Source organism: Scyliorhinus canicula, chromosome 20 (assembly GCF_902713615.1).
Source record: "Scyliorhinus canicula chromosome 20, sScyCan1.1, whole genome shotgun sequence".
NCBI lineage: Eukaryota > Metazoa > Chordata > Chondrichthyes > Carcharhiniformes > Scyliorhinidae > Scyliorhinus > Scyliorhinus canicula.
In genome coordinates, this window is record NC_052165.1 from 72,821,878 (window position 1) to 72,847,605 (window position 25,728).

The 25,728-nt window shown below is 47.2% G+C and overlaps 1 protein-coding gene and 1 long non-coding RNA gene across 11 annotated transcripts in view; one reads left to right on the plus strand and one right to left on the minus strand.

Annotated features, from left to right (window-relative positions):
* The window catches only part of cntn1b (contactin 1b), a 903,199-nt gene that overhangs the window by 709,163 nt on the left and 168,308 nt on the right, over window positions 1-25,728 (minus strand). The window contains exon 1 of one of the 10 annotated variants that reach the window (XM_038780276.1): window positions 29-44. The exons of the other annotated variants lie outside the window; for them this stretch is intronic. The gene's annotated coding sequence lies outside the window, so the exon portion shown is untranslated. Of the gene's footprint in view, window positions 1-28; window positions 45-25,728 lie in introns of those variants that run through there. 10 annotated transcript variants of the gene reach the window in all.
* Window positions 6,702-21,327, plus strand: LOC119954743. The gene is made up of 2 exons (XR_005458311.1): window positions 6,702-7,155; window positions 20,982-21,327. It is a non-coding gene; the product is annotated as an uncharacterized LOC119954743 (long non-coding RNA).

Below are 25,728 nucleotides of genomic sequence, written 5' to 3' on the forward strand. Positions count from 1 at the left end.
GTTAGTGGATCTAGTTAATATTACTCACCATGGAAACCCAGCTCCATTCTTGTGCTGAGTTTGGAACATGCAGATCATTTGTTTCCACATATTAAAACCTACCAGTTACCATCTCAATGGAGATACACCAATGGCTTGTCAAGAGCTAGAAGGAGTGCAGTGCCCTGCAGTGCTGGCGTACAAACTAAACCAAGGATCATTCAAAGCAAGGAAGGACGTTGTTGCGAATACTCTGCCTCTCTTTGGGCTCTAACACAATCCGAATAACATGTTAATTTAACATGCAGCCAAGCTGACAATTATAATAATTTATTCGTCAGAGGTTCTCACAATCGAGAAAACCCCCTCTCCAGTCAACAGACCCCATTGAATAAGCCAATGAAGCAGCCGGGGTTAGGGCAATGGGCTCATCCATCATGTTACACTTTGTACAGGCTGGCACAGACTCTCTAAACAAGCTGCTGTTTAACTGCCAACAACGGGGGCATCATTGTCCCTTGTTTATTTATAACGCTGCAGAGAGTCCATCTCTGAAGATGCTTTTATAATACAAGAGCCATACTTACAGAATAAAATCTACCTTTGTGATCTGCATCTGACTTGACTTTGCACACTTGTCATTAAATACTTAGCACGTAGTGACTCCAGTGTTCTGTGTTTGCATGAAACACAGAAACACGGAAAATAGCAGGAGTCGGCCATTCGGCCCCTCTGGATGAAAGCTTTTTGGTCCCCAGAAGAGGAATCGTCGTTTCTACACCCGATATTGTGGCTTTCGAACAATGAAATCCGTGGATTCTGCTCGACAAACGGAACGACCACACCAACAGTGAGTCGAGAGCAGCTCGGGGGTCACCTGCTGCAAAGGCAATAAAGGTCTTCGCTTTGGTCTAGTTTGTAACAGGCCTCGTTACGGACACAATTAGTTGAAACCCAGGAGATGAATAATGGGACATTTAATGTAATCCTGCTTTTCACACTGGCTACCTCTTTTTTTTTGGAGATGTTGTTATTGTCATTGTTCAGTTTTACAGAGTGAAATGTTTGTGTCTGTTATTTACATTTTATACTTTATACAGTTTCTTATTTCTCGGTATATCTTCTCCCCTCCCCCCCCCCCCCCCCCCCCCCCCCCCTCTCCCTGTCCCTTCCTTGGTACCCTACTCTTGGCCCTGGGTGTTCTATCGCTGAGCTCCTGTACTTTCCCCCCTCCCCTTTCTGTGTTTTTGTTGCAGGCCTTGTGGGTTGGTGGTGGGGGTGGGGGGAGCTTCCTGCCCCTCCTCCTCTCCCTCCCCCCATGCTTCTCCCTTTGACTCCCCTGAGTTTCCTCCTCATTTCCTCCCCCTTCCCCTTTTGTACCTCCTTGTATTGTGTGTTCTTGTCTGCTCTCCCCTGTCTCTCCCTCTTTCCGTCGTCGCTGTTGGCCTCCAGCCTTAGAACAGGCTGACAAATTGCCCACCTAAGTTGAAGACACCTTATCATAGATCACAGAATTTACAGTGCAGAAGGAGGCCATTTGGCCCATCGAGTCTGCACCTGGCCCTTGGAAAGGGCACCCGACTTAAATCCATGCCTCCGCACTAACACTGTAACCCAGCGACCCCACCTAACATTTTTGGACACTAAGGGCAATTTATCATGGCCAATCCACCCAACCTGCACGTCTTTGGACTGTGGGAGGAAACCGGAGCACCCGGAGGAAACCCACGCAGACACAGGGAGAATGTGCAGACTCCGCACAAACAGTGACCTAAGACGGGAATCAAACCTGGGACCCTGGAGCTGTGAAGCAACTTTGCTAACCACCGTGGTACCGTGTTGCCCTAAATATGAAATACCTTAATACGAACAAGAAAAATCTCAAAACCTAAACAGAGTACCTCACGTGACCGATCACTTCAAGTCGTCAAGCCTCCATTCTGATAAATCATTCATTACGTCCAAGTAACTGTTGTTGGCCACACAGAGAAATGCTCATTCTCTTCACTTATTGCAGTGGTCAGTTCCCTTGCCTAATCTTCATTGCTGCAAGAAGTGATTGGTGACTTTGGATCTCAGCAGCTTAAACAATTATGTGTCTGACGCAGCTGGCTATCTGTCACACTGGTGACAAATAGTGGCCAAAACCCCCGCTACCGCTACCAAACCCCGGTCCCAAACCCCAGCACATTTCAGAGAGAGATTATTACCTGTAATCCAATGATCTGAAAGTTGAATCCAATGTGCTGCGGGATTACAACCTCAGCGCAACCACAGCATCAAGCGTCAGTGTGGCTTGCTCATCACAGGCGTCTCCTGTGCAATTAGTCATGTCAGGCTTCGCTCCCGCAGGCAACACAGAGGCTATTGATCACAGTGTTGCTGCCTCCGCATGTCACGTCCAGCAGCTCCAATAAATTATTGAGGAGCTGCGACTTGAGGAAGTCTACTTGAATCTTGGCATTTAAAATGCAAACTGCCAGTAGACCTTTGCCTGCCTCATTTGATCTTTGCAGCACAGTTCAGCTTCAGGTAATTGCAGGCGCGAGACTAGTAATGTTTTATTTTAAGTTACAGCGGAAACAAAAAGAGGTGACTTGAATTCATATAATCCCATTATCACATCTCAGAAACTTCTTCAAGTGATTCATATGCCTCGAATTACTTTAACTTAATGCCTTATTTTCTATCCATCATCAACGTGTGATCACAGCACAGTCAAATCATTTCAAGGATTGATATAGGATTGATATTGATATACGGCCCAAACAATAATTGCCAAAAATATAGCTGGCCCTCACGAAAGGATAATTCTAACCTGCGTGGTTCCGGTTTTAAATTTAACCCATTTACACTGTTAAACTTACCAGGTGGTCCCAGTCAGTCACCCAGTCACCCTTTTCTTTACTCAGAGAGTAGTAAGGGCGTGGAATTCCCTGCCTGCAACAGTAGTGGACTCGCCAACACTAAACGCATTCAAATGGTCATTGGATAGGCATATGGACATTAAGGGAATAGTGTTGAGGGACTTTAGAGGGGTTTCACAGGACGGCGCAACATCGAGGGCCGAAGGGCCTGTACTGCGCTGTAATGTTCTGTTCCCCTCTTATGTAGTCAGATTCCATGCTTAAAAATGACCAGGCACTTTGTTTCCCCCCCCCCAAAGCAATTTTGCCATCTGGTAAAGGGTTTTGCCCACCTCCAGCTTTGAGCAGGAATTTGGCCACAGGGATCAGGAGGCCACAGTGTGTAGATCCACCCGTAAGGGATGGGGAAAGACTGCAGGGTCCGCTGACATCTTAATAAGCAGTCTTTAAAAGAGTCATTTTCAAACTCAGGGTCGCGACCCTTGGGCAGATGTCGGGAGGGTCGGGCAGCGATAGCTCGTGGTGTTGCCGATCGCGGGAAGAAGTGCCCAACGGCTGAGACCGGCTTTTAAAAATGGCGACTGCGACCTGCTTTCAGAATGCCGGCTATCTCACGCATGTGTTCCCCCTCAGCCGGATGTAGTAGTGTGCAGCCCTGGATCCCAGCGGGGAAGACTGTCTCCTCTGTACCACAGCGGCTGTTCCAGCAGCAGATTATTTTTTAAATCGATTAGTCTTCCCGCCAGAAGCGGCAGCAGAGAGCAGGTCACGTGCCAGGTACGCTGACGTCACATAATCTGTGCGTGAAAGTACTGAGGAGAGCTTCCTCCGTCTTGTAGCTGCCAGCAAGCAAGCAATAGGACTGCGTGAAGAACTGAAGATGGATCTTTTTGGGCTATGGAAGAGAGGGCCAGAGACACAAACAGGCCAGGATCTCACAACTGCATCTGCTAGAGAGAGCTTCACAGGAGAGTCCACGGCAGGACAAAGCAGTGCTGGTGTGAGCTCCAGGGCCTCTGATCAACAACCTATACAGAAAAGTAACATTGAATGACAAAGCGAGTGGGACTGTGAGGACCAAGCAGGCTCACCTATCGCATTAATGGTAAACAAAAATGGTGGGTCGTGAAGTTCGACTGGCGTGGGTCGCAAAGTTCAGGTGGCGTGGGTCGCGCAAATCGGCTGGCCAAAGGTAGGCTAGTTGGGAAAAAATGGGAAAAAAAGCTTGAAAAACATCGCTTTCCAAAAAAATCGTATAATACTGATTTGGCCGCATGAAGGCCCGATCCAATTCACAGAGTCTTTACAGTACAGAAGGAAGCCATTTGCCCATCAAGTCTGCACTAGCTCTCAAACGTCATTCTACCTAGCCCCACTCCTCTGCCTTATCCCAGTAACCCTGCATATTCTTCTTGAGAGTGAAATGTGTGAATGGGAGAATAAACTAGGCCTAAAAATCCATACGTTATATCACACCAGATACATCGGTTTGTTTTTCGTGGTAGATAGAGGATCAGGTATTAAATCAGGACACCAGGAAAGACCAGCTTACTCTTCTTCAAAGTAGTGCCATGAGGCCTTTCACATCCACTCAGAGAGTGAAGACGGCACATCCACAGGTGTGGCCCTCCCTCGGTACTGCATGTAGTGATCTCTATGTCATTACACATGATCAATGCATGTAAAACTAGTACAGTCAATCCAACACTAGGGGCGCGATTCTCCGCTGCCCACGACGGATCGGAGAATAGCGGGAGGGCCTTCCCGACATTTTTCCTGCCCTCCTGCTATTCTCCCCCCCACACGGCCGCCCCACGACACGAATCGCTGCTCGCCTTTTTTTAAGGCGAACAGCGATTCTCCCCAGGCCAATGGGCCGAGTTCCCAGGCCTTTACAGCCGTTTTCACGAACGCAATCACACCTGCTCTCACCGTTCGTGAAAACGGCCGCAAAGTGCCGTCCCGGACAACCATGGCACCGATTGGCACGGCCGTGCCAAGGGTGGCATGGGCCTGCGATCAGTGGGCACCGATCGCGGGCAGCGGGTCCGATACCCGCGCACTATTTGTTCCTCCGCCGCCCCGCAGGATCAGTCCGTGGGGCGGCTGAGGGGCATGACGGCCCACGCATGCGCGCGTTTGACGCATAGGCGTGATCACGTCATCCGCGCATGCGCGGGTTGGACGGCTCCAACGGTCATGCGCGGCTGACATCATCGTACGCGTCAGCTGCCGTGACGCTTGGCGCGCGGGCTTAGCGACAGTCGCTAAGCCCGCGATGCCGTGCTTCACGGGGCCGCGCTGCTAGCCCCGCCCGGGGGGGAGAATCGGGTCCCGGGAGGGGGCGCGGAGGCTGCCGTGAAACACAGCCAGTTTCACGGCAGCCTTTACAACTCGCCGCATTTGCGGAGAATCACGCCCATGATGTCTCACTATCAGGTGATGTAAGAAGGACTTTCCTGCTCTTTCTGAGAGTGTGCGCTTCAGGAGAGTGAACAGACAAAACATAGAATAGCTAGAGGGAAGTTATACGTTATTTCATTATTACATTGTACAGTTATCTTTACTGTATTTTATTTCTTTTACTGGTTAAGTATTAAGTAAAAAGGACTCACAAATATTATTTATATTACACAATAAACTAGTTCATCTTTACAAGAAGACTATTGTTCATTTCATCAACTCGGCTGGTTCAAAAGAGTAACATATGTATTACGCAAGGTAATATAACAGAGTGAAAATCAAGACATACAATTTTCATACAAAGGGTAATGGAAATTTGGAAAACTATATTACACAAGGTAATAGAACTCTGCACACGATTGTCAAGCTTTGACTCAAGTCATGAGGTGGGATTGGAACCCAGAATCTTGTGAATCAAAAACCAAAGTGTTCCCGACTGAGCAGAGGCAAATTTAGTTAATGGGGTCCTGAACATAGAACCTAGGACATACAGTGCAGAAGGAGGCCATTCGGCCCATCGAGTCTGCACCGACCCTCTTAAGCCCTCACTTCCACCCTATCCCCGTAACCCAATAATCCCTCCGAACCTTTTTTTGTACACTAAGGGCAATTTAGCGTGGCCAACCCACCTAACCTGCACAACTTTGGACTGTGGGAGAAAACCGGAGCACCCGGAGGAAACACACGCAGACACGGGGAGAACGTGCAGACTCTGCACAGTGACCCAGCGGGGAATTGAACCTGGGACCCTGGCGCTGTGATGCCACAGTGCTATCCACTTGTGCTACCGTGCTGCCCTTTTACTTTTCAAGCAACTATGCGGAATAAAATAGAAAGTGACACAATCCACTCCAAGATTCATGAGGTTTAACCCCCCCCCCTCCCCTCCACCACAACCACCAAGAAAATAGTTCTGAAGAGTCATAAATTCATAAGATATGGGAGCAGAATTAGGCCATTTGGCCCATCGAGTGCTCCACCATTCTATCATGGCTGATGTGTTCCTCATCTGCCACCTGCAATGTAACTGAGCTCAGCTTCAATATTGCCCCCCCCCCCCCCTCTCCTCCCGCCGACCCACCCCCGCGGGAACCATTCCTCCCCAGGGTCAGATCACCAGAGCCAAGAAAGTACACAAATGAGTGTTTGCTAAGGGGCGGTCGCATTTGCAACTGTGTGAGCCGTTTCAAAATGGCCAGATTAGCCTCCCACCCGCTTCCTCACTGCACACACCAAAATAACGGCAGGCTCTCCGCGTGGGCTATTTATACTTATTCATCTCACAGACTGCGTCACATATCCTGGCACGTGTTCTAGTGTCGTCTGCATGAAATTAAGCTGAAAGGAATTTCTGACTGGCTTTATTCCTCACGACTCAGTTGAAAGGCATAGTTATGTTTCATTTCCTCCACATGTACGATCAGGCCACCCACACAATTCTGCATATACTAATCTGGCGATAAAAACACATCTCCAATTTTTATCACCTTCTGGATTTTACTGCTGGAGGAAACCTTCATGGAACAGTCTCCCATTATTGATTTTTTAATTTAAAGTACTCAATTCATTTTTTTTTCCCCAATTAAGGGGCAATTTAGCATGGCCAATCCACCTATCCTGCACATGTTTGGGCTGTGGGGGGATGAGTCCCACGCGCACACGGGGAGAATGCGCAAACTTCACTCGGACAGTGACCCCGGGCCAGGATTGAACCCGGATCCCCGGCGTCGCAAGGCAGCGGTGCTAACCACTGCGCCACCGTGCCGCTCCATTGTCTCCCAAAAGAGCATCATTTCAGCAACCACTGAAGACAATTGAATCTCTTCTCTCATCATCTTGGTGTCAGGTTAGTCAGGTTATGGTTTCCTTTCAGAAATGTTACATTTTTGGGGGTTTCTTTTTTTTTTACCTACAGGTTAAGTCCCATCATTCAAATGCCTACATGTTCATTATATTTGTACTGACCAGGGGGCGGATTCTCCCATGCCGTGCCGTTTGGGAGAATCGCCGATCGCACTGGATTTTCACGCGACGCCGATCCGACGCCATTCCGCCATTCTCCCAACCGGCGAGAACGGCGTCATCGAGGTCGGCGCCGCCCCGCCCAGAGAATCGCCCGAGGTGCTAAGTTTGCCGAGTCTCCGGGCTCCACTCTATTCAGCGGCCTGGATGGGCCGAAGTTCCGACAGTGTCGCGGTTCACACCTGCAAAATACATTTGTCAGCCAGTCATGCTGGCTGACGATGCAGGGTGAGGAGGTGGCGTTTTCGGAGGCAGCATGTTGTGGCATCCACAGCCGATACTGGCGCGGGGAGGGGGTTATGGGGAAAGGTGCAGCCATGTTCGGTGAGGGGGGAAGGAGGGAAGGAGGGAAGGGGGAGGAAGGCGGGGGGGGGTAAGGGTGCAGCCATGTTCGGGGGGGAAGGAAGGCGGGGGAAAAGGGTTCAGCCATGTTCGGGGGAGGAGAGGTGTGGTAGGGTGCAGCCATGTTCAGGGGAGGGGGGCTCAGGGCAGGGGGGTCTCCATGTTCCGGGGAGGGGGGGGGGGGAGGGTTTTCCACAGGAGCGACATGCCAGCCGGTCTGCCATGACAGGGCGGTGGCGAAGCCACGCTTACAAGTTGAGGTCATGTTGATGGGCAATGGCCACTCGTGCCCCCATCCCACGCGGCCACACGCCTTGGGTGCGCCCAGCCACCCCACCCCCCCCTCCACAGGTGCCGCAACACGCACCTAACAGAGACCATCTCTGGGAAGGGTCAAGGCGACACACATGCCAGCCCACGGTGGTGCAATGAGGGATGGGCAAAACTGGGCGGGGGCTGGATACAGTGGGCAGGGGTCAGGGTGCCTGCGTGTCTGTAGCAACACCAGCCAACAGGGGCACACATGTATCCCATGGCACCTGGCTGTCGAGGTGTCAATGCGCCATCGTTAAACATGCTGTATCCCACCTCCACCTCCTGCAGAATGTAATGTTTGGGCACCAGCCAGCGATGTTTGCCGCCGTGGCCCTGCAGGTGGCCCTTTGGCAGCGTCGACGCAGGCGGCTCAGAGCAGCTGCAGCAGAGGGACTGGCTGCAGAGGGCCCTGTGCCACCCTCTCAGGCTGCAGGGCCGCCCGCCCGACAGGTGCAGGAGGAGGCGGAGGCCGACAACGACCACAACAACGAGGGAGATGCACAAGACGAGGCAACCGATCTTGATGGAGGCGCAGGGGGAGGAGGAGCACATGGTGGTTCCAAGGCGCCGGAGACACCCCAGGAGGCCTCGAGTGTACCGTCATCTTCGAGGACCTGCCGGACAGGGCATGCAGGAGGAGACTCCGGATGAGTAGGGAGACCGTCGCACATATATGCCACCTCATGGCACACCTGGCACCACGTGAAACGGGGAGGGGACATGCTATCCTGGTGGCCGTCAAGGTGACGGCTGCCCTCAACTTCTTCGCGACGGGGTTGTTCCAGGCACCGAGTGGGGACCTGTCCGGTATCTCCCAGGCATTGGTGCACCGGTGCATCCGAGCAGTCACCGACACCCTGTATGTCATCGCCGACCGTTACATCCAGTTCCCAGAGGACCGTGCCCAAGGATGCGCCTTCGTGGCCAGGATACCAATGGTCCAGGGGGTGATTGATGGGGTGCACGTCGCCATGCGTCCACCATCAGAGAACAGGGACGTGTTCTTGAACAGAAATGGAACCTACTCCATGAACACTCAGGTGACTCAGGTGGTCTGTGACCACCGCTTGAAGATTATGCACGTGTGCGCCCAGTACCCCAACAGTGTGCATGATGCCTTTATACTGGCGCAATCTTTCATCCCCGCCATATTCGAGGGAACTGCGTCCATCAGTGTCTCCAGGTCATTCTCCCGGAACCTGGGGGCGGCACAGGGCGCCGCGACCATCTCTCCTGTGTTGAGGTCTGTGCGCACATAAAATGATGCAACGCTGCGTAATCTGGGCGTCGCGCGATGACGGCAACGCTCTGGCGCCATGCCCACCGCTTTTCCCACGGCCCCGCTGCTGGCCCCTTTTCAGGGCCTGAATCGTTGCTGCCGGCGGCCCGTTCGCGCTGTCGTAAAACGCGATGGCGTTCACGACAGCGCGGACACTCTGACTCGCCATCGGAGAATCCCGCCCCAGACCTTCTGCCAAAAGGGAGGCATGGTGGTTAGCACTGCTGCCTCATAGCACTAAGGACCTGGATTCGATTCCAACCTCAGGTGACTGTGCGGGGTCTGCATATTCTCCCATGACTGCGTGGGTTTCCTCCGGGTGCTCCGGTTTCCTGCAATTCAAAGATATGCAGATTAGGTGGATTTACCAGGATCCATGTGCAGTTATGGGGCACTGTAGGGATTCTATGAAAATGTAACCATCAAATGAAATGAAATGAAAAAAATGGAAATCGCGTATTGTCACGAGTTGGCTTCAAATGAAGTTACTGTGAAAAGCCCCTTGTCGACACATTCCGGCACCTGTTACGGGAATCGAACCATGCTGCTGGCCTGCTTGGTCTGCTTTCAAAGCCAGCGATTTAGCCTGTGCTAAACAGCCCCTGTTATTTATAAATCAATCAATTTATTATAAATAAATCAATCAATTTATTATTGATTTTATTGCCCAGAAAGGATTGAGGGTATCCTTGTCCAATTCAATTCTGCTAGAACAATCAAACAGCCACATTAACACCAAAACAGTAGTAACAAGCCTGGTTTGTTCAGGGGGACTTTTGGGATGAAGTTCAAAATAAAGGGTTTTCTCTGGAACTTGGACGGTTCCTGTTAAAGCCATTGATAACACTCGATTCGATCTTATCGCCCCATTCGAATAGCATAAACCCTCACAGCTTCTGAGTAGGAAGTCTGCTGATATTACCTACGAGAAAATCCCGAAGGATAACTTGAAGTACTGGCTCTTAATGGTGCATTTGTCTTTGGAAAACTGTTAAGGAACTATGCACAACCTGGTGAGGAACCAGTCCCGTTGTTGTATAAACAACAATAAAGAATATTTATTAAAGTACAAGATAAGGAAAAAAAAGACACGTCAGAAGACTAATATACACTACGACACTTGAAGGAATTGGCTATGGGTTCACTGCAAGGGGCGGTAACAAATCGCCTTTTGGCAAGTCCAACTCACCTACTCTTTCCGTGTGGCGAATTCCTTCACGAGCTTTGGAAGAATTACTTACTAATTGTTCAAGTTCAATTGCTGATGAGTCGACTTGGGAACAACTGTCTGTTATCACATCATAGTCAGACCCAAGGTCAAAGTCAAGACTGTTGTCTGGCTCTTCCTCCTCACCATCACTCTTGCAACATCCAACTTTTTGAATGCTATGGGCAATTTAGCATGGCCTTTCCACCTAACCTGCACGTCTTTGGACTGTGGGAGGAAACCGGAGCACCCGGAGGAAACCCACGCAGACACGGGTAGGCCTTGCAAACCACACACAGATAGCCACCCAAGGCTGGAATTGAACCCTGGCGCTGTAAGGCAGCAGCGATATCCACTGCGCCACGTGCCGAGTCCCCTCTTCTCTGCGGCATCCTGCCCTGTGTTTTTTGGCTTCTCAGTATCAGAACTCAAGGTAGCAATGGGTCACCCCTTAAAAACGCAAGTTGCCCGGGTGACGATCGAAGCAACGATTCCACTGAGCCCTTTGGAAGAGTTTATGGGTCTCAGAATCGAGAACATCATGTGGTTGAAGTCCTTTGTTGATTGTCTTATCCTTGCGATACAGTGCCGTCACATGGCATTCAATCATAGAAGATAGGAACTCGTTCAGTTTGGGAGCCCCCCTGTCGTTTGGGGGTCCCTGTGCCGTGACACTGTGTGTTTCATTGTAAATCCTCCTCTACAACCGAGCCCTGGATGAGACACAAATTTGGAATGATGTATGCCAGCTCTAAATTCTGCAGGATCAGCTTCATTATATCTTTTTCCTATTAATGGAAAGCGGACTGTAAGAAATTACATTTTCTCCAGCTCTTTATAATTAAACCTGACAACATAAATCTCATCGATGCCTTTGACTGAATTTCCTTAAAGAGAACCTGTTAAATATTCTATTGTGCTCCCTGTGTTAGAATCACCAGTCATTCCGAATCAAAACCTGCAGTGCAATCTTGTATTCCATTTTACTCAGTGTGTCTATATTGAAGCTAAAATTGAACAGAGCTGAAGCCAAGAGCTTCTCTCTCCACCATTAAAACTGAGTGTCGAGAAGGCTTGGCCCACAGCGTAGCACTTGTCATCTTGGAATCAGTTTAAAAGGAGAGTTCCCTTTTAAATCATGTTTGAAACGACTGTCAAGCGCCAATCCTCGCTGTCCAAGACTCCTTCCGAGGAATTACTATTCCTCGCTGAGGTTCAACTGCAAGTGGTCTGTGAAGCAACGCTAAAGTCACAGCATGAGCTTACCTCAAGCGTGTTTGTGATCAAAATCTTGAAGTGATTGCTGGCAGTGTCCACGGTTTAATTACTTCGAAAGTAAGTTATGGAATAAAATACATGCCAAGGCTTCCAATGCAGCAAATCTGCGGTTTCCATCATTTCAAAGGACAATGGCAGCAGGGGCATGTGAACGTAGTGACCCTCAGGTCACGCACCATCCAACTCAGTCCCAGATCAGCATTTGTTCACTCCTGCGGCATCTATAGCCTGGAACCCACCACCTAAAAATATCATGAGGGCACCCTCATCACATGGATTGCAGCGGTCAAAGGTTAAGGAACTACCACCACCTTGATGAGAGCAACTCAGGATAGAAAATGATTGCTCTCCCATGATCCAACTTAATTGCACATCTTGTGTAACCAAATCATCCCAAAAGCCTATGCTCTGTCACCATTCAATATAAATACTCCAATCTTCTTACGATCCTTTCCTGCCTTAACTTGTCCAAAATGCCCATTCCCTGTCCCACTCTCCAATAATCCTCCTCAGTGCTAGCCTACGTTACCTCTCTGACCTCTCCTCCTAATCTGCCTGAACATACCCAATTGAAAAATCCTGGTCCTGGTCTTCAATTTGCTCTGCAGCCTCCCACATGACCTTCCACCCCTCAGTCTCTTTCATGCCACTCTCTCCAGCCCATTGTACGTCATTCCCTCAACAATGCCTTCAATACTTCAGGACAACTCCACATCTGTACTTCTCCATAGAATCCCTGTGGTGCTGAACTAGGCCATTTGGCCTATCGAGTCTGCACCGAACCTCCTGAAGAGCACTCTACCGCTGCCGACTGCCCACCCTATTGATCATGGCCAATCCACCTGACTTGCCCGTATTTGGACTGTGGGACGAAACCGGAGCACCCGGCGGAAACCCACGCAGACACAGGGAGAATATGCAAACTCCACACAGACAATCACCCAAGGCTGGAATCGAACCGAGTCCCTGGAGCGGCAAGGCAGCAGTGCTAACCACTGTGGCACCGCTTTGCCCTATTACTCTTCTCAAAACCCGCTTTCACATCTGAGCCGTCATAACCTCTTCTCTTGCAAGATGCTTGTTTCTCTCATTTCTCTCGAAGGCCAATATTACACGTTAAAACTGTGACAGAAAGGCGGTCTGTAGCGGTTTAGTGTCTGTTGAGCTCCAAAACCCAGTGCTGGTGTCAAAAATGAAGAGTTTACTGCGTATTGGCTTCTTGAAAAATCACCCGTTGAAATCAAGAGCAAATTTCAGGGTGGTGTCGACATGTGATGCTGCACTGACGATGGCTCAGGTGACACTTGCTCCATCTGGATGCCAACTGTGCAGCTTATCACCATCTTTAACTATGGCTGTCCTGACACCCGGTTTGGGGGCGAAAAGCGGTCCTGAGCCCCCACCTGCCGGCTATGAGACCCGCTCAGCAATTTTACCACAGGCTACCTCGCCAATCGGCGGGCCAGCAGCTCTGAAGCTTCAGTCGCAAGATCGGGTGAGGTGGTCGCTGCTGATGTATTCTGGAGACCTTGGGAGATGGGCAAGGAGTGTGTGGAAAAAACATCAAAGGAAATTCAAGGGCTACCCCTCCTGTTGGGAATGTGAGTGTATTCATCCCAGTCTGCGGACCCTTCCTTAAGCCATCAGGTCTCCCACTTGAATCGCACATCCTGGACTCCATTTTGCTGCCAGCTGCACCAAGCTATGTAAAATGGCCTCCAGGTGGGCCATTAATTATGCTAATTGGCTGCCCGCAACCTTAGAGCAGAAACCTGTTGCATCAGGAAAAATGCGCCCATAGCAGGACCCTTTGAGGAGCTACGCCAACACGGTTCCCCACAATTTTATTACCTCCCTCCTCACCCCTCCTCCTGGGGGCCGGTGAAACCCTGGCCAATGTTTCAACATTCATCTTGAATGACAACAGGGCAGAGTTTCCTGTGAGACGGAACCAAGCAACATGATTTAAGTTCTGCACAGGAGCCTTGAACCGACCAATGGAGCTGAAAATAAAAATGATGTCCCTTCTCACTTTCCATATCTTCCCGAAAATTGGCCATTGAACTACAGAAGCCATCACACATGAGCCTCGTGAAGCCTGCACTCAATAATAGAAATAACTGGGCAGACGATCAGGAACGGGAACACTGGCCTGATGTTCCGTCTCTCTGACCTAAAGTCAGTAAATCCCAAATGATTGAGGTCAGCTCGTGCAGCAAACGTCACGAATCAAACCTCAAGCCCCCTGGTACGTTTGAACACAGTGACATGCTTCAGCGGCTGAGCTCTGGGAGGGAGCAACAACATCTGTCAGTTTTGATGGCAAGTTACTGAACCGTATTTTCCATCCCTCCATGCTCCATTTCTTTCACTGGCATCAACCGTTCAGCATCGTCACACACACTGAGTTCCCCTGCCAAGGGGTCAGGCAGAACCGGGCATTAACTGCAGCACTGACTGATAAACACCAGACAACAATCTGTACATGCTACAATGGGGAAAAACGGAGAATTGTCTTTTTTTTAAATTAGAGTACCCAATTCATTTTTTCCAATTTAGCGTGGCCAATCCACCTAGCCTGCACATCTTTGGGTTATGGGGGAGAAACCATAACTCAGTAACCCCACCAAAGTTTTTTGGACACTAAGGGGCAATTTAGCATGGCTAATCCACCTAACCTGCACATCTTTGGACTGTGGGAGGAAACCGGAGCACCCGGAGGAAACCAACGCAGACATGGAGAGAACATGCAGACTCTGCACAGGCAGTGAACCAAGCCAGGAATCTAAGCTGGGACTCTGGAGCTGTGAAGCAACTTTGCTAACCACTGTGTTACTGTGCTGCCATGTATATTGTTTACCTGAATCGGGTTGATGGAATTTTGATCATAGAAATAAGGTCCCCTGGGGAGTAGATAATTAGAGGCATTGTGCTTAGCCTTCGTAAGATGGTCATAACCCAGTTAGTGGAACAGAGATGATGTAGCTAATGGGAGGATCCAGGGGCTGAAGCAGTCAGGTGTTGATGTTCGGTAAATAACTTTCTGTGAAAAGAGCAGGAGCTTCTTGCCAACTGCTGGGAAGTTAAGCAGCAGTTTGACACAGGCAAGAATCTGCAGACTGGTTCCTGAAGCACCTCTCTCTATCAAAGCAGTTTATCCAAGGCAACTCTAAAAAAGCAAGCATTCCTGGGTCTGCTAAGGCGGGGGGGGGGGGGGGGGATCCGGGGGGGACCTCCACGGTGGCCAGGCCAGTGATCGGGGCCTACCGATCGGTGGGCGGGCTAATTCTGGTGGAGTCTATGTTCCTCCACACCGGGCCCCTGTAGGGCTCCGGCATATTGCCCGACGGCCGGCGCGGAGACGGCAACACACGCACATGCGCGGACCCACGCTGGCCGTGGCGCACATGCGTGGACCCGCACCGGCTTTCGAGTGCTGGAGCAGCGCACAGCACTCCAGCGTCATACTAGCCCCCTGGGAAGGGGTGAATGCCTGGGCCTGGAGGCCCGTTGACGCCGGAGTCGCTCAAGCCGGTTTTGACGCCGGTGTCAACCCTTGGCCGGGATTTCGAAGAATCCCGGCCAAAGTGTTTCATTTTATTGTTAAGCGTTGTTTAACTGGTATTTCAAAGCTATTTCTTGTATGAGGTTAAAGCTAGTTTAATCCTGTGTTCGTAATAAAGTTTATTTTAATATACCATATCCTTATTTGTGCGTGGAGTTGCTCCTGGAGCAAAGTATCTTTTCCTCATAGTCTTACAGATTAAATAAAATATTGGGGTTTCTGTCTGGTACCTTGAAACTCTTGAGGTCTGTTCAGGGAGTATATTACCATTCAATTTAAAACTAGTGTTAGGCCCTTCTGCAAAACAAATCAGAGGCCTTTCACCTCTCCAACACTAGGCTTTTAATTTTGAAAATGTACATGCAGCACAAAATGTACAAGCCAGGGACAAATGAACGTGGGGCAAGCTGAAAACTGACATATGCATTTTCGGGCATAGGGGCCCGGATTGGTGAGCTACCCGCACTTGCTTTCAATAGGGGTAGGCAATGTGCAAATTTGGTACTTCTTTTTTTATTCGTGCTTGGGTTGTGGGATTCATTTATTATCCATCCCTGAGGACATTTAAGAGCCAATCATATTGCTGTGGAACTGGAGTCACATGTAGGCCAGTATAAGTAAGGATGGCCGATTTTCTTCCCTCAAGGACATGAGTGAACCAGATTGGTTTGCACAACAACCAACAACCTGACCATGAAACCCCATCAGAATCTTGTATGCTTCACTGAAAGCACTACTTCAGAGAACATTAGCCCAATTTACTCAGCTTCTCTTCAGAGGACAACCCTGTCATTCCAGGGAGCAATGGAGTGAACCTTCACTGCACTGTCTCCAATGCAAGTAGAACCTTAAATGTGGAGACCAAAGCCGCACACAATATTCCAGATGCAATCTCACCAAAACTCTGCACAATTGTTGCCAGACGTCTTTATTCCAGTGCTCCAGTCCCCTTGCAATAAAGGCAAAAATGCCATTTGCCCTCCTAATTGTTGGCTGTGCTTGTCAGCTGACTTTCTGTGTTCTTTGAGGACGTACATCCAAGTCTATTTGAACATGAACACTTACACGTTTCACACCTTTACAAAATATTCATCTCTTTTATTCTTACAAGCAATATTCTATTCTTATAATCACATTTCTCACATTTCTCACATCTTGTTGCCCACTCACCAAACCTGTCTATATCTCTTTGAGATCTCTCAGTGTTCTCCTCACAACTTACATTCCCACTTAGTTTTGTATAATCATTGCATCATCAGTACATTTTGACACATTACCCTCAGTCTCAATTAAATAATTAATATACATTGTAAATAACTAAGACACCAGTTTTGACCCTTACAGTACTCCACGAGTAACAGACTTGGAAGGGGCCCATTTATCCCAACGTTTTGCTTTTTATCTATTAGCGATGCTAATATGTCACCACCAACTTCAGTAGACCAGTAGACCTTGTGTGGCAGCTTATCAAATGTCTTTTGGAAGTCCAACTATACTACATCAACTATACTTTACCTCGCCTACTGGTTACATGCTCATAAATAAGAAATTTATCAAACACAATTTCCCTTTGTAAAACCATGTTGACTTGTTCCAATCCTACTATGCTTTTCTAGGTGCATTGATAAGACTTCCTTAATAATAAATTTCAGCATTTCCAGCTAATTCAACATAGGTTTGAAATCAACCTAGGGCCTTGTAAAGTATTTTTGACCACATGCACACATCACTTTCAGTGTAATGTTATATGAGGGAGATATTAGGAACTTGAGTCCAAATTAGATCCAGGTTCGAGCAGGCAAATTAGGGGTTAAACACACTGAGGGGGAGAAAACCTGCTAGCATGGATACGGCCGAGTTACATTATTCCAGTCAGACAAACTCTTTAGTGGGATACACAGGATCCATTGTCTTTTGGGATACTCCTGTCTGACCAGCGCTTAGCCCATGACAGAGTCTGGTTGCCTCTTTGACTGTCAGTGAGAGGTTAACTGCATATCAATATCATATCTCTTTTTATGTATAAATGGGCCAAGATAACAAACAGCCAAGATAACAATGAAAGGTTCAAGTCTGGAAACCCCAGAAAACCTTTGTTTAAGGGGCTGGGTGGAGCTTAGAGAGAGAAAAAAAGAATCTTGTTTTGAACAGGTAGAGGTGAAGGCTTTGGAAATCGAGTGAGACAGGGCATGAAAGTTGCCACCGAGGCAGGCTGTGGAAAAGGGTCCTGAACGAATGTCCCTAACTGAAGAAAAGTTGCTTTGTAAATACCAGTATTGCCTTTGTCTGTCTGGATATGTGGCATGAGAGTTGCATATTCTGTTAAAGTGGTGTTTAATGGGAACTAGTGTGCTAAAGTTAAGAAACTGCACGTAATCTGTCATTGTTCGGGTTGAAATTTAGAGGTTTAAATTTTTTTTTCTTCTTTTGCTTTAATAGAATTTGTTTATAAAATAACCAAGCCCGATTTCTTATTTTATCACTACTAGAACAAATCCATCTTTCCGCACCATCTTAAAACTTAAAAAATTATGGTTCTTTGTCATATGTGTCCTATGTGTTAACTTGAATTGTACTGAGCTCATCATAACATATGAAGATGTTGTACTGAGCTTGTGCATAATTTCATTCCATAGTCCCCATTCCAATTCCATATCTAACTCTTGTTTTATTTCTTCAATCAGTGTTTTCTTTGAGTCCATCAGCCATGTATAAATGTTAGTAATTTTCTCATCTCCCAACTCATCTGACAAGGGCAATTTAACCAGGAGGTTCTTATCGAGTAGTTGAGGGTAAGAGGACAACTCCTTTCCCGTACCAGCCTCCTCGGACAGGCGCCGGAATGTGGCGACTAGGGCCTTTTTACAGTAACTTCATTGAAGCCTACTCGTGACAATAAGCAATTTTCATTTTCATTTTTCACCAAACTTCATAATTGAAGCTATGTACACTCTCCTCGTTCTGCATTTTGTGTTTCTCCCTCAAATCTTCACAGTTCACAAATTTACCTTCTAAACATACTTGTCACAATTCCTCTTTATACCACTGTTTAAATGTTGTCTCCGATCTTGCCATTGGGAATCGGTGGTTTCCATAAATAGGGACTGGCACCAACATGCTTCCCAAACCAAAATGTCATCTCAATTGGCTCCAGTTTTTTTAAGGATGATGCTACCACCAGACGTTCTGTAAACCTCCCCCGGGTAAATGGGAGTGGGGCAGCTGGTAAAGCTTGCATACAGCCCATATTACACAGGAAAGAATGAGCAGATTCTTCACAGAGGCAGGAGGTAAATGTGAAAGGTGTAAAGGAGGACCAGCTAACCATGTCCACATGTTCTGGTCACATTCATGACTAGTGGGGTTTGGATGTCGCTATTGAAAACACTATCAAAAATTGGGGAGGTCGAAATATTACCAGGACCTCTTGAGGTATTTTTGGAGTATCAGAAATACCAGGATGAATAGAAGGGAAAAGCAGTGATGTAGTGGCCTTTGCCACATTGATTGCCCGGAGGCAAATTTTATTTGAATGGAAGTCAGAAGATCCACCAAAAATATCGACATTGTTCAGGGATCTTTTGGATTAAACTTGGGAGAATTATTTTTATTTAATTCGGTTTTCTTTACATATTCTCCCAATTAAGGGGCAATTTAGCCTGGTCAATCCACCCACCCTGCACAGTTTGGGTTGTGCAGGTGAGAGCCATGCAGACATGAGGAGAATATATTAACTCCCCACAGACTGTGACCGAGGGCCGGAATTGAACCTGGGTCCTTGGAGCCGTGAGGCAGCAGTGCTAACCACGGCACTCTTAACTTGGGAAAATTAAGTTTGCCCTTCGTGGCTCAGATAGGGAATTTTGGACTATTTGGTGCCAGCGAGTAAAGGAAGGGTTAGAGGAGATGGGATAAGGGGATGGGCAGGGGGAGGCGGAAAGGGAAAGGTTTGATGGAAATAAGAGGGAAAAAAAACTCAAATTAAGAGGATTGTATTTTGTTTATTTTGTTATTGATTGATTGTATGCTGTTATGTATATCCTTATTTGAATCCTTCTGTGAAGCAAAGCCTGCTGGGAAAAAGCACCAAACCCAAGCTGTGTGGTCGTAAAAATTGTTAGATTGCAAGAGAAAATTAGACTAATGAACAATCCAAGTTCAGACAAAGAAAGATAGTAAAAGATAACAGTCAGGCAGATGTATTCACCTAGTGAGAGTTCCATACAAAACTCTCCTGTTCTCTCGCAATTGCTGACTGTCACTCCCTATTTTTATTTCAGAGTTCACGGTTAGGTTTTCTCTCTTCCCTCACCCTCCATTGTCCTTCTGAAATAAATTAATTGAAAACCCATCCGACTATTAACCTCATTAAAGCAGGTTGATAAAGCTCACACAAAGGGAGGATTTCGCAATGTCTGAGTGCTGACGTGCCCAGGTCAAGAGGGTGGTGTCTACCGAGAGACATGTTGAAAAAAAAAACGGATGTTGTCAAGCTGACCCTTTCACAAAAGGTGCACGGTAAACAAAGGAGGGGGGTGCAGGGGAGTAAAGGGAAATTCTAAGCACCTCATCATGTATGCAAATGCCTCAAAGTGCTCCATAAAAATGAAGTACCTCTCGAGTGTAGTGACCTTCATGAGGCCAGTCTCGATCAGAATTGTCCGTATAGCACGAGAAAGGGTGAGGGAATGAAGCTATGATTCGACTGTCATTTAAGGATAGAAACAGTTCTTTGTGATTCCAGTCTTTGCCAGCAGTAATTGGGGCTTTTAAATACAGCACACACCATTCAGTGATACAAGGGTTCAGCCAGATAATTGGGATATGTCAGGCTGTTCACTTGGATTTCAGGTACTTGGCCAAGGTTATTTTAAAGTAAGTGGCACATACCCATCTGAACAAAAAAAGGAAGTAAGACACTTGATGACTGTTTTTGTCAAAGCTGATCTTACTGTTTGAGTGGACTCATCGGCTCGCTTTGTATACAAAATCTCCAGGGTGCCAACGGCACTTTACCACAATGTGGCCTAGCTGTTTACAAGACAATTACAAACAAGAAAGGTCAATCCACCCATCTTGATTCACCCATCCAGAAAGACCGTGTTTACCTCATCACATCACGTTATCTAATTGCTTCTGAAAACAATTTGAAGGTTTTTGCATCAGTTCCACTTCATGTAGGCCAAACTGTGTGCGTGGAGAATTTCCCGGTATCGACACTATGTTGTCCCCTTTTTAAATATGTTTGAACCTGTGCCTCCATGCCCTCTCGCAAATCAATCTCAAAAGAATTCTGCAGATTTTTATTTTCCATGCCTTTCATCATTTGTTTACCTCGAGAAGATCTCAGTTCTTCGCTTCCTTTCAAAAGCTGAGAAAGGGAAGCGTGCCTATTCTTAGACCTTTAGCATCCTGGGGTGCCCATAGTGCTACCTGCATTGCACCCCCTCTGGTACTGATATGTTTCCATTGTCCTTGTTGATCAGATTTGAGCACTGTACTCAAAACCCAATATGGGTGAGGGACTTATCTAGGGTCTGATTCCCTCGATCTGGTAGTCTACTCTCCAACATAGTGCTGATTTGCTGTTCTGTAGTAGTCAGTCAATGTTGAGCTGGCTGAGAGCTAGGTTTCCTGCAACTTCACCTCTCGCTCTTTCAACAGCTTTCAGGAATACACGAGAAGCTATATTTCCTGGAGTAACGGCAGTCAAGAGTCTGAAACTTCAGGAAAACATCTTCGCACAGATCGCCCACCCTTCAAAGTTGCACCAATTGAAGAGAAGATGCCTGTGCTATCAGAAGTGGAAAAAGACATCCCAGTGGTGTTGAGCTTTGCGCACCCCGAAAAGAGACAAGAAAGAGTCAATTCCATCAACACTCCTTTCCTTTCCTCCCAGAACAAGTGGTCTGATCGACTGTGTTCTTATCCATATTCCACAGTTGTGAGTATTGCTTACAGCTGTTGATTATCCTTTTCCTCCAATTGAATAAAATTCTGTCAAGTTTGAGAACGGACTCTGGTTATTATTTCTAGTTCTAACCTTGTGTAGAAAGAAAGTTATTTCTGTAAGCACAGGAACAAAGCATGTAAATAATTATAATGGTGATGATGACAATAATAATCCTACACTGGGAAGCATATTTTTGTAATTCTTTACAGGATGTGGACTTCGCATTCTAGCCCAGCAGTGACTGCCTATTCCTATTTAGCATTGAGATGGTAGTGGTGAGCTGCCTCCTTAACTGCTGAAGTCCACGAGGTGTAGGTTCACACACAGTGCTGTTAGGGAGGGAGTTCCAGGATTTTGACCCAGCGATAGCTAAGGAACGATGATATCTTTCCAAGTCAGGATGGTGAGTGACTTGGAGGGGAACTGATTGTCCCAGGTATCTGCTGCTCTTATCCTTCTAGGTAGTTGCATTCATGGATTTGGAAGGCGTTGTCAAAGGACCATCCGTTAGTCCTGCAATGCATCTTGTAAATCAGGGTTTTTTTAAAGTGCGTGGGCCGCAGAGCGATCGGTCGCGGCATTCTCGCAGTGGTCCCGATCGTGGGAGAAGCACCTAACGACCGCCCCGGCATATTTATCGGAGAACATCGGCCCCTGGTGCCTTTTAATTAAGAAGAAAATGAGGCTGTGTGCAGTCCTCCAGCCAGAAGTGGCAGCAGTGAGCAGGTCACATGGCCTGCATGTACGTGCTTTTGGCACCAAATCATCGTGGAGAGCTTTTCCATTTTCTATCTGATGGGAAGCAAGCCAACAGAACTGTGCAGATGAATCATTTTCTTACAAGGGAGAGATGGCCAGAAATGCAAATAGGCAGTATATCATCTGGCCAGGATCGCACAACTGAATCTGCTGGGAGAGGTGCACAGGAGAGTCCAGGGTAATGTTAGTGCGCTACCTCTGTACAGAGTTCCAGGCCTCTGCTTAACAGCCGACAAGGAAGAAATTTGGGGAACAAAGCAGTATGTAGATTTCTTGAGGTATGGTTTTGTCAATTGTGCCAATGCAAGTAACTATGCAAAGCCTATGTGTGTTATCAGCAGGGAAGTATTGGTAAATGAGAGGAGGTTCAGATTTTGAAAGAGAAATGATGGGTGAAAAGTTCCTTTTGAGGTTGAGACCCCAGAGTCAGTTATTAACTTACAGCTGACCCCAAATGAAAAGACTATGCTGCTGTAGCTGACCTGCGATAGCACATTACAACATGCCAAAAGCCGATGAGGCTGTCAGTATTCTGGAATATCATCTCGCAGGAGTATCCAGTTTGAAGCAAAACAAGCATTTTGTTGCTATTGCTCTTCAGGACAACCTAGATGTGCGAAGTTGTATTTTCTGTTCTCACAGAAATGAAAACAGCACAAAGGGACTGGCTGAAATCTGCACCTGATATGCTCATTGCCTTCTCTTCCTGTGAACCTGATTGGGTTGAGATGGTGAGGACCAAGCAGACTCCCTGTTCCATGAAAGGTAAGCGAACATGGCACGTGGCTGGCGTGGGTCGTGAAGGTTGGCCGGTTCGCAAAAGTGGGTCCCAGGAAAAAAAGTTTGAAAAATATTGTTGTAGATGGTACATATGGCTGATACTGTGCATCAATGGTAGAGCTAGTAAATAGTTGTGGACGGGATAGCAATCAAGCAGGCTGCTTTGCCCTGGGTGGTTTTAAGTTTCTTGAATATTGCTGGAGCTGCATTCATCCAGGCAAATGGAGAATATTCCATCACACTCCTGGCTTGTGCCTTGTAGGTAGTGGACAGGCTTTGGGGAGTCAGGATGATTCCTAGCCTCTGATCAACTGCTGTGGTCACCATATGGCTAGTCAAGCTCAAGTTCTGGTCAATGGAAACACCCAAGATGTTGATAGTGGGGGATTCAGTGATGGTAATGCCATTGAATGTCATCGGGCATTGGCTAGATTTTGTCTTGATGGAGATGGTCATTGCCTGACACTTGAGTTGCACAAATGTTACCTACAGTTTGTCAGCCCAATCTAGGATATTGTCTAGGTCTTGCTGCATTTGGACATGGACTACTTTTTCATATCTGAGGATTTGAGAATAGTGCTGAACATTGTGCTGTCATTGTGCAGTTGATAGACGGAAGGATATTGATGAAGCAACTAAAGATGGTTGATCCATGGCACTACCCTGAGGAACTCCCGCCTGGATCTGAGATGATTGACCTCCAAAGAACACAACAACTTTCCTTTGTGCCAGGTATGACTCCAACCAGTGGAGAGTTTTCCCCCTGATTCCCATTGATGCCGGTTTTGTCAGGGCTCCTTGATGCCATAGTCAGTCAAATGCTACTTTTATATCAAGAGCAGCCACTCTCTCCTCACCCCTGAAATTCAGCTCTTTTGTCCATGTTTGAACCAAAGCTGTAATGAGGTCAGGAGTTGTGTGACCCTGGTGAAACTCAAACTGAGCAGAGGCCATGCTATGGCTAAGCAAGTGCTGCTTGATTATTGATAACCACTCCCATCCCTCTACTAATAAGAACATAAGAACTAGGAGCAGGAGTAGGCCATCTGGTCCCTCGAGCCTGCTCCGCCATTCAATGAGATCATGGCTCATCTTTTGTGGACTCAGCTCCACTTTCCGGCCCGAACACCATAACCCTTAATCCCTTTATTCTTCAAAAAAACTATCTCTCTTTATCTTAAAAACATTTAATGAAGGAGCCTCAACTGCTTCACTGAGCAAGGAATTCCATAGATTCACAACCCTTTGGGTGAAGAAGTTCCTTCTAAACTCAGTCCGAATTTTACTTCCCCTTATTTTGAGGCTATGCCCCCTAGTTCTGCTTTCACCTGCCAGTGGAAACAACCTCCCCACATCTGTCCTATCAATTCCCTTCATAATTTTATATGTTCGATAGGATGGTAATAATGGGGACATCCAAAGGAGGCCAATTTGGATCATCTATGTGACACTTTTGGCTGAAGATTGTTGCATTGATATTGTAAGTGTCTTTCCTGTTTATTCCTTGTTTATCCCCTTATTTACCCTTTATTATATTTTTTACCATTACACTTTTGGTCCATTGATGATTAATGGGCATGTCACTTTAAGGCAAGCAGCCTATATCTTTAATTCAAACAGGAAGAATCCAGAAGGCTTGGCTGGTTTAAACTAGAAGCTGCAGACTGGCAAGCATCAGTGACAGAGAGAAAGGTTGGGACTCAGTTTGATTGATTAGCTGGAGGCCAATGAATGGGCCCAGAGTGCTGTGCTCTGCCAGGAAACAGGTGGTGATTGGATGTTATTCGACTGGAATGCTTTTCAGAATCCCGAGGTTCCAGTTTGGTTTCAGTTTCGATTCTGGCAGCATGATGGAGATCCAATTCTCTCCAGAAAGATCCAGCTAACCCTCACCAGAAGGCCTCTGCGAGGACTGACTCTCTCTCCAGAAAACCGCTGGGTGCCGTTTTCCTGAGCCTACAGAGGCCTGAAGACAAACCAGGAACTGAAAGCAAAGTTTGATGTGATGAAAGGTGCCTGTTAAGGAAATGCTGCAAGCAATAAAACTCTCTCCAGAAAGCTGATAAAAGTTGAGTGTTCTGCATTCTTGAAACCATAGGTACCTGAAGGAATCCACAGTAAAAGCCTTAAACTGAAGGCCGGATTGAAGCAAAGCTGCTAACAAAACACCATCTGAAGCAAATACCCGTATCTTTTCACTTTCATCCTTCTTATTTTTCACCTCTTCTCTCCCCTCTGTGTTTGACTGTATTGCATGTGTGTGGGTAGAGAGTGGGGGCAGATAAAGTGAGAGTCAGGAATTAAATGATGGTTAACCAGTATTACGTATAGTTCTTGTTATAAATGAACAGTCATTGTCTTCACATTTACAAACCTGGTAACGTTAATTATTGGACAACCAAGTCCAAAATCTTTGGGTATTTTTGTAAGAATTATTGGTTAATTCACTTGTGTTGTGAATTTGGGGCACATGGGGCTGGAAGTGACCGCGCACTAACCCAGGGTGTTGTAACAATGTGCTGGACTCCTCTATCATTGGGAATGAGGATATTTGTGGAACCTACTCCTCCAGTGAGTTGTTTAAGTGTCCACCACAATTCATTGTTGATGTGACAGGACTGCAGAGTTTAGATCTGATCCATTGGTTGCAAAATTGTTTAGCTCCATCTATTACTTGCTCATAATGCTGTTTGACATGCAAATAGTCCTGTATTATAGCTTCACCAGATTGCCTAGGCATTGTTCGGTGTGCCTGGTTTCCTGACATGCACTCCTTCACTCTTCATTGAACCAGGGTTGAACCCCTGACTCGCTGGTAATGGTAGAGGGGGAGGGGGGATATGTCAGAGAGTTGGCAAATGGAGAAACAGCCTATTATTCATAGACTATAGTGAGCCTAGGGGAGGGCTGTTGTAACGC